At 40.9% G+C, this 6,867-nt stretch overlaps 1 long non-coding RNA gene across 1 annotated transcript; it reads right to left on the minus strand.

Moving 5' to 3' along the window:
• Positions 1–507: 507 nt before the first annotated feature.
• Positions 508–5,220, minus strand: LOC138751478 (uncharacterized). Its single transcript, XR_011349973.1, has 3 exons — positions 5,184–5,220; positions 2,080–2,160; positions 508–772 (listed from the first exon to the last, which is right to left on the minus strand). It is a non-coding gene; the product is annotated as an uncharacterized lncRNA (long non-coding RNA).
• Between the last annotated feature and the right edge of the window lie 1,647 nt (positions 5,221–6,867).

The following is a 6,867-nucleotide window of genomic DNA, read 5'->3' on the forward strand; positions in this document are numbered from 1 at the left end:
TATCTTTACCTTTTATGGAAGCTGCAAAACCTGCTGAGTTCCTCCAACATTTCTGTGTCTTTACTAAAATCACAGTGTCTGCAGACTTTTGTGTTTCACTCCACCTGTTTCATGTTGTACTGCATTGGCTACAAAGGGATCTGTAATTTAGGGCAAGTGTGTTTGGTCCACAATTACTCCAGAGAGCCAGATATAATTAAAACAGGATAGTTTCTTACTATTTCTGAGCCTCTCTTTATTTGACTATAAGCTTCTATCCCTTATGAAATAGTCCAACACATCCAATAAATCAAAACATTATTTTAGGAATAGGATAAGCAAAATCAACCATCTGCAGAACAACATGTGCTGAGAAAAGCAAGGCTAAGAGACTTCTTCCCCTTAATTATCACATTGTCAAAAATACACACTTTCACATGTTTCCAATGTGCTTATTTTTGGAAAATGAACAAGCAAAATAATCACAATACATTACAAGGCTATAATACTGCTCACAGCCAAAATGATATTTCCTTATTACCAGATGCCTCATGGGTTAATATACATACTATATTGTGCATCATCTGGGACAACCTGTTTGATTTTAATCTGTGGAATTATGAATTAAAGAGGCTGTACATGGGAGAATCATGGAAGTTTTGGGCAGGGCCTCCTGCTTTTTCTGTTCCATTGTACATGAGACTCAAAGCTTCCTACACATTGAATGCACCCACGGATTGCCAGTGGAGACGCCGGGCCCTTGGGCTGGGCAGCTTGCTGAAGAGAAGCCGCACTGCAAAGTAAGTGAGAATTAGTGAGTTTCTAAGAAATGTTTGCCCTCGGAAAGACTATGTTCATGTTCAATTTGAAAATTAGTACAGAATGACATTTTAATGAAATATAACCAGTGGATCACCTTTAGATCAACATTCTTCAGTTTTTAACCTATTGCATCATCACTCAGAAAGAAAGGTTACCATTAATTTAATGTTTCCTCTTTAGAGATATCTCCACATGTTTTTTTTTAATGCAAAGTGAACAGACGCATTTCTTCTGTCATTTCTGAGTGGAGATTGTGAAGCAAGTGTGAAGTGCAGTGGGTAGTGGGTTGAGGTGGGCGTTCAGGTAGGATGAACACCAGGTAATGTTTTGGAAACAGGATGGCAGTGAGTATAGAGAAATAGGTGGGAGGGGGTGGGGAAGATCAAATGGGATTGAGAGAAGGGGAGAGGGATGAATAGGGAGTTCATGTCTAGAAGATGACAGATGTGGCATATTGCTGAGGAGATCATTAAAGGGAGTGAGCAACATGATGAGTGGAATGAGAGAAAGGAATGGGAAGATATGGGTGCTTGAGGACATCAATAAAGGGGGAGGGTTTGGTGGGCTTAGTTGGAGTTTACAGCTTTGGGAATCTGTGATCAAGGAGCTGCTGCAGGAATCACACTGTTCATAATCTATATCACTGATTTGGATGAGGGATAAAAGGTTTACTGATCAAACACGACTGGGTGGCAGTGAAATATGTGAGGGAAATATAAGGGAATATAGGTGGGTTATGTGAATTGGTGGAGCATCACTTTTGATAGAAAAAGAAAGGTAAGTATCTTTGAACGGTGAGAAACTGAAGGATGTCGGTGTTTTATGAGATTTGGGTCTCCCTGTATAAAAGTCACAGAGTTAACATGGCAGTACAGCAAGTAATTAGGAAAACAAGTAGTATAACAAGCCTATATTGCAAGAAATTTAGAACACTGCAGATACTTCGCTGCAATTGTAGAGCAAAAGTGAAACCATATGTGAACTATTATGTACAGGTCTGATCTCCTCAAAGATGGAAGTATATACTTGTTTTGCATGAAGGCTGCACTAGATTGGTTTCTTGGTCAGTTTACTATGTTCATTGAGATTAGTCTATCCCTAGACTCTTGTTATTTTAGAAGAATGAGAGGTGATCTCATAGAATATGCATAATTTTAACAGAATATGTAAGAAAGCTGCAGTAATACTTCTGACAGGGGTGTATAGAACCAGAGGTTATTTAGGACAGAGAATCTCTGGAATTCTCACTCCAACAAAAACAATTCAAGTTTGTCCAACCTCTTCTTAAAGTTGATATATTCCAAGCTGGCCAATAATTTCCTGGTGAACCTCTTCTGCATCTTCTCAAAATCTTTTTACCTGTGAATTGCACACGATACTCAAAATCTGCTGAACCAAATTTTGTAAATCTGCAACATGACTTCCCAAATGTTATACTTAATACCCTAACAAATTTAAAATAAGCATATTGTATTTTAATCTAGTCCAACCCTGTCCACTTGTGCGGCTACTTTCAGGCATCTATAGACTTGCACCATAAAATCTGTCTGTACATCTCTGATCCTAAGGGTTGTGCCATTTACTGTATACGTTCCACTGACATTTGACCAAAATGCATCACCTCACACTTGTTTGGATTCAACTCTACCTGCCATTTCACCACCCAAATTCTCTGAATATATCTATTATCCTCTATCCTTTCACAGCCTTGCACACTATTCACAATGAGAGGCCATTCCAATTTGCCTATCATAGCAACAGATCTACAGCGGATATCATCTCACTGGCCTCACACAAAGCCCTGGAACACCTGGACAACAAAAATGAATACATCAGGATGCTCTTTATCGATGACAGTTCAACATTAAACTTCCATTGTTTTTACCTATTTATTTTCTGCAATTATTTTGCTGGCTCGTGAATTCCTGATAATAAGAATTTTACTTTATTCACTTTGGAAGTTAGGAGCTCACCCATTTCCTCTGGCTCACTATTTTGTCATTGATCTACTTTATTTGGTGTGTGTGTGTGTGTGTGTGTGTGTGTGTGTGTGTGTGTGTGTGTGTGTGTGTGTGTGTGTGTGTGTGTGTGTGTGTGTGTGTGTGTGTGTGTGTTAATGTGGGTAGGTGTGTTAATGTGTTTGTGTGGGTAGGTGTGTGTGTGGGAATGTGTGTGAGAGTGTGTGTGTGGGTGGGTGGGTGTGTGTGAGTATGTGTGTGTGTGTGGGTGGGTGTGTGTGAGTGTGTGTGTGTATGTAGGTGTGTGTGAGTGTGTGTGTGGGTGTGTGTGTGAGTGTGTGTGTGGGTGGGTGTGAGTGTGTGTGTGTGTTAATGTGGGTGGGTGTGTTAATGTGTGTGTGAGTGTGTGTGTGTGGGTGGGTGGGTGTGTGTGAGTGTGTGTGTGAGTGTGTGTGTGGGTGGGTGTGTGTGTAGGTGGGTGGGTGTGTATAAGCTTCTGCTTTAGCCTGCTTGCCAAAGATTTTTCATTGTCCCCTTTAGCCCGCCTGTTTAAATTCTTTCAAGTGTAAATATCTCTTGTCATCGAAGATTCCAAACCTTGCCACCCTTATCTTTCTCCCTCAAAGAAACCTGCTTGTCCTAAAACTTAACTAACTGGCCTTTAAAAGTCTTCCTAATATCATATGTGGATGTACCCATAAATGAGTGGTAATTCTGCATGGCCCACAGGAAAAAGAATCTCAGAATTGTATGTGATGCCATGTATGTACTCTGACAATAAATCTGAAATCTAAATATCTGCACCCAATCTACTTTCCCAATTCCTTCCTAATTATAACTAGCCCTGCCCAATTTTGTATTTTCGTCCAAAGTAATTTATTTCATTTTCTCCACTGGAATTTTCATGGGATACCATGAATAAAGAATCCTTAGATGACATCTTTTGTTTGCAAGTGCACTCTGACATGACTAGTATTCAGCATGACCCACAGAAATATTTATTTTCTAGTTAGACAGATGGACACAATTTTGCCTTCTGATCCACAATTCACAAGTGAGCTGAAGCAGATTGTTTGTGGTGGGCACAGATTTAGGGAATTTTCAGCAGAAAGTGTAGCTTTCTCTGAACTCTGCTCAGCCAGATATTCAACTGAAATTGAACTCCTTGGCAACTGGTGAACAGCAGATTCACTGTGGGACAGCAGTATTTCTGTGGTATATTGTTAAGCGTGCCATGCATACACATTGTCCACAAGTACAGAAAGAACAATAGACTTTACATCAACTATGATGTCACAGGGCATTGAGATGTTTCTTTCTTTTTATGGATTGAATGCGTGACATTCTGTAGAGTCATACCCACTGAATAAGTTAACACAGGCTCTGGAAGCCAAAAAGTTTGATGTATTAAATAAAATAATGGACACCTGCCTTAGGCTTACGTTCATCACTAATCTGCAGCAAACTCTTTTGAAGGTTGGTGGGGGGGGGAGAAGGTAATATGTAAGGGATGATTAAAAAATGGGGATTGACTCCCCAATGTCAGTTACTATCTATCATGAGCTGTATTTTTCTGATGGTAGTCTTTGCAGTTTACAGATACTCCTGGATAATATGAAGGAACCTAGATGCTATGAATGTACAGTCAATAATACTAGGTAAGCATTAGAAGCCCAAAAGAAATTCAAATCTTTGCCCATGCTCCTTCTGACAAGTGGCTTCTAAAATGGAAATGGCACAATTGTTAGTGCTGGCACATTTTATGCACTCTACTAGCATATCCTGGATATGTATTCTATAGGCATTCCAAGTCACAACTGTTAGGTGATCACCTGCGAGACACAAGTAGCATATGGTCACTGGGTCTCAGATTGAGGTCCTTCCTGAAGGATATTTCTGATGCCTGTCGCTAATTAACATGAGATCCTCAATTTCTCCAGCCATTGGTCATTGGAGATATTAAGAAAATTTGCCAAACACCAATTACAGAGGTTGTGTGTCCAGTGAATCTTTTGTTAATTGTCTCTCTGCTCACCATTGATACATCTCTCCACAGTCAGTGAATATTGTATCAATTGTCACTCAGTAGCATTAACATATACTCATGTCCAGAATTAACATGTTCCTAAGCAAATATCTGGACCTACTGCAATTCTTCTATCGTCACATCGCTCCATAGCAGATGCAATTTTGCTGGCTTTCCACTCAGCTCTGGATCACCTTGAAAACAGCAACTCATACATACAGCTGCTCTTCATAGACTTCATCTAAGCCTTCAACACCATTATTCCCTCAGGGCTGGTCAAGAAGCTCTAAACCCTGGGCCTCTGTACCCCTGTCTGCAACTTGACTTTCTTCATCGAAGACCACAGTCAGTATGAATTGGAAACGTCTCCTCCTTACCAACTATCAACTCACGCTCACCTCAAGGAAGCATGATTAGCTCACTGGTCTACTCACTATACACCAATGACTATGTGGCACAATGCTATCTACAAATTTGCCAATGACACCACAATTGTTGGCAAAATCACAAACGGCAATGAGGAAGCGTACAGGAGGGAGGTAGATCAGCTTGTTGAGTGGTGTCACATCAACAACCTTGCACTCAACATGACCAAAACCAAGGAGATGATTGTGGACTTCAGGAGGAAATCGGGGAACATGACCCAGATCTCATCGAGGGCTCAGTAGTGGAGAGGGCAAAAACTTCAAATTCCCTGGGTGTCATCATCTCCAAGGATCTGCCCTGGAGCCTCCATGTCAATCCAATTAAGAAGAAGGCTTGCCAGTGGCTATATTTTGTGAGGTGTTAGAGGAGATTTGGTATGGCACTCTCGAAAACTTCTACAGGTGTTCTGTGAAGAGCATCCTGACTGCTTGCATCTCTTTCTGGTATGGAGGTGCCAACACTCAGGGCAAGTAAAAAACTCCAGACGGTTGTTAACTTAGCCTGAGAGATCACAGGCACCAGGCTTCACTCCATAGTGCAAATCTACATGAGGCGAGGTCTCAAGAAAGCAGCCTCTATCTTCAAGGTCCCCCACCACCCAGGCCATGCCCTCTTCGCTCTGCTACCACTGGGCAAAAGATATAGAAGCCTAAAGAAGAGCACTAAACAGCACAAGGAGAGTTTCTTCCCCATTGCCATCAGATTCCTGAATGAGCAATGAACCAAAGATACTGCCTTGCTTTGATTTTTTGTGCACTATTTTTATTTATTGTTGTAAGGTGGTTTATATGAATGTTTGGACTTTGATGGTGCTGCAAAACATTGAATGTTATGACTTGTTCATGACAATAAATTCTGATTCTGATATTGCTGTTGAACGTTTTCTTGCCCCTCCTCAGCTCAGATCTCAGATGTTCAGTACCTATTATGATGTGTTTTAAATCTGTGAAGAATTGTGACACAGTTCACTCCACAAGTATTCTGGAGCAGAGATAGAAGGGGAGTGAACTGAGAGAAATAAACAAAATTGAAGGGGTTAGACGGGGTAGAAAGTGTAGAATTTTTCCCCTCGGGAAGGGTGTCAATGCCCAAAAGAAGATGCAGAGGGTTTAGAGAAAGTATTTTTCACCTCGAGGGTGATTGATATATGGAAATCATTTGAGAGGGCAGTGGATGTCTGGCACTCTCGCAACACCAGAAATATATAGGTAACTGCGTCAGAGAAAGCTATGAGTTGAATGCTAGGAAATGGGTTGAGATTTCACAGGTACTCAATGTTTGGAAAAGGCACAATGGGTCACAGGATTGGATGATAATTCTGTGTGAGATGAAGCATCAGAGCCAAGACCCACTTTGAGGAACAATAGATTACTGACATAAGGAGTCTGTGCAAGCTGAAAGGGATGAAATACATTATAGTGAACACAGTGGTTTGCCAAAATCAGAATGGACTGCACCTTAAAACTGACAATACAGGGCAGTGGCTGGATCAGACCACCAAGGACAAGCACATACTGAGCATCACACCTCATGTGGAAGATGAGGAACAGAAATATGAGGCACATTTCTCTCCATAATCAAATGTTCTGCTTATGATGAATTGCAAACTTGGAAGGGCCTGTGGTTCCTAAAAGAAACACCATATGGCTATGCAAA

Source organism: Narcine bancroftii, chromosome 1 (assembly GCF_036971445.1).
Source record: "Narcine bancroftii isolate sNarBan1 chromosome 1, sNarBan1.hap1, whole genome shotgun sequence".
Lineage (NCBI taxonomy): Eukaryota > Metazoa > Chordata > Chondrichthyes > Torpediniformes > Narcinidae > Narcine > Narcine bancroftii.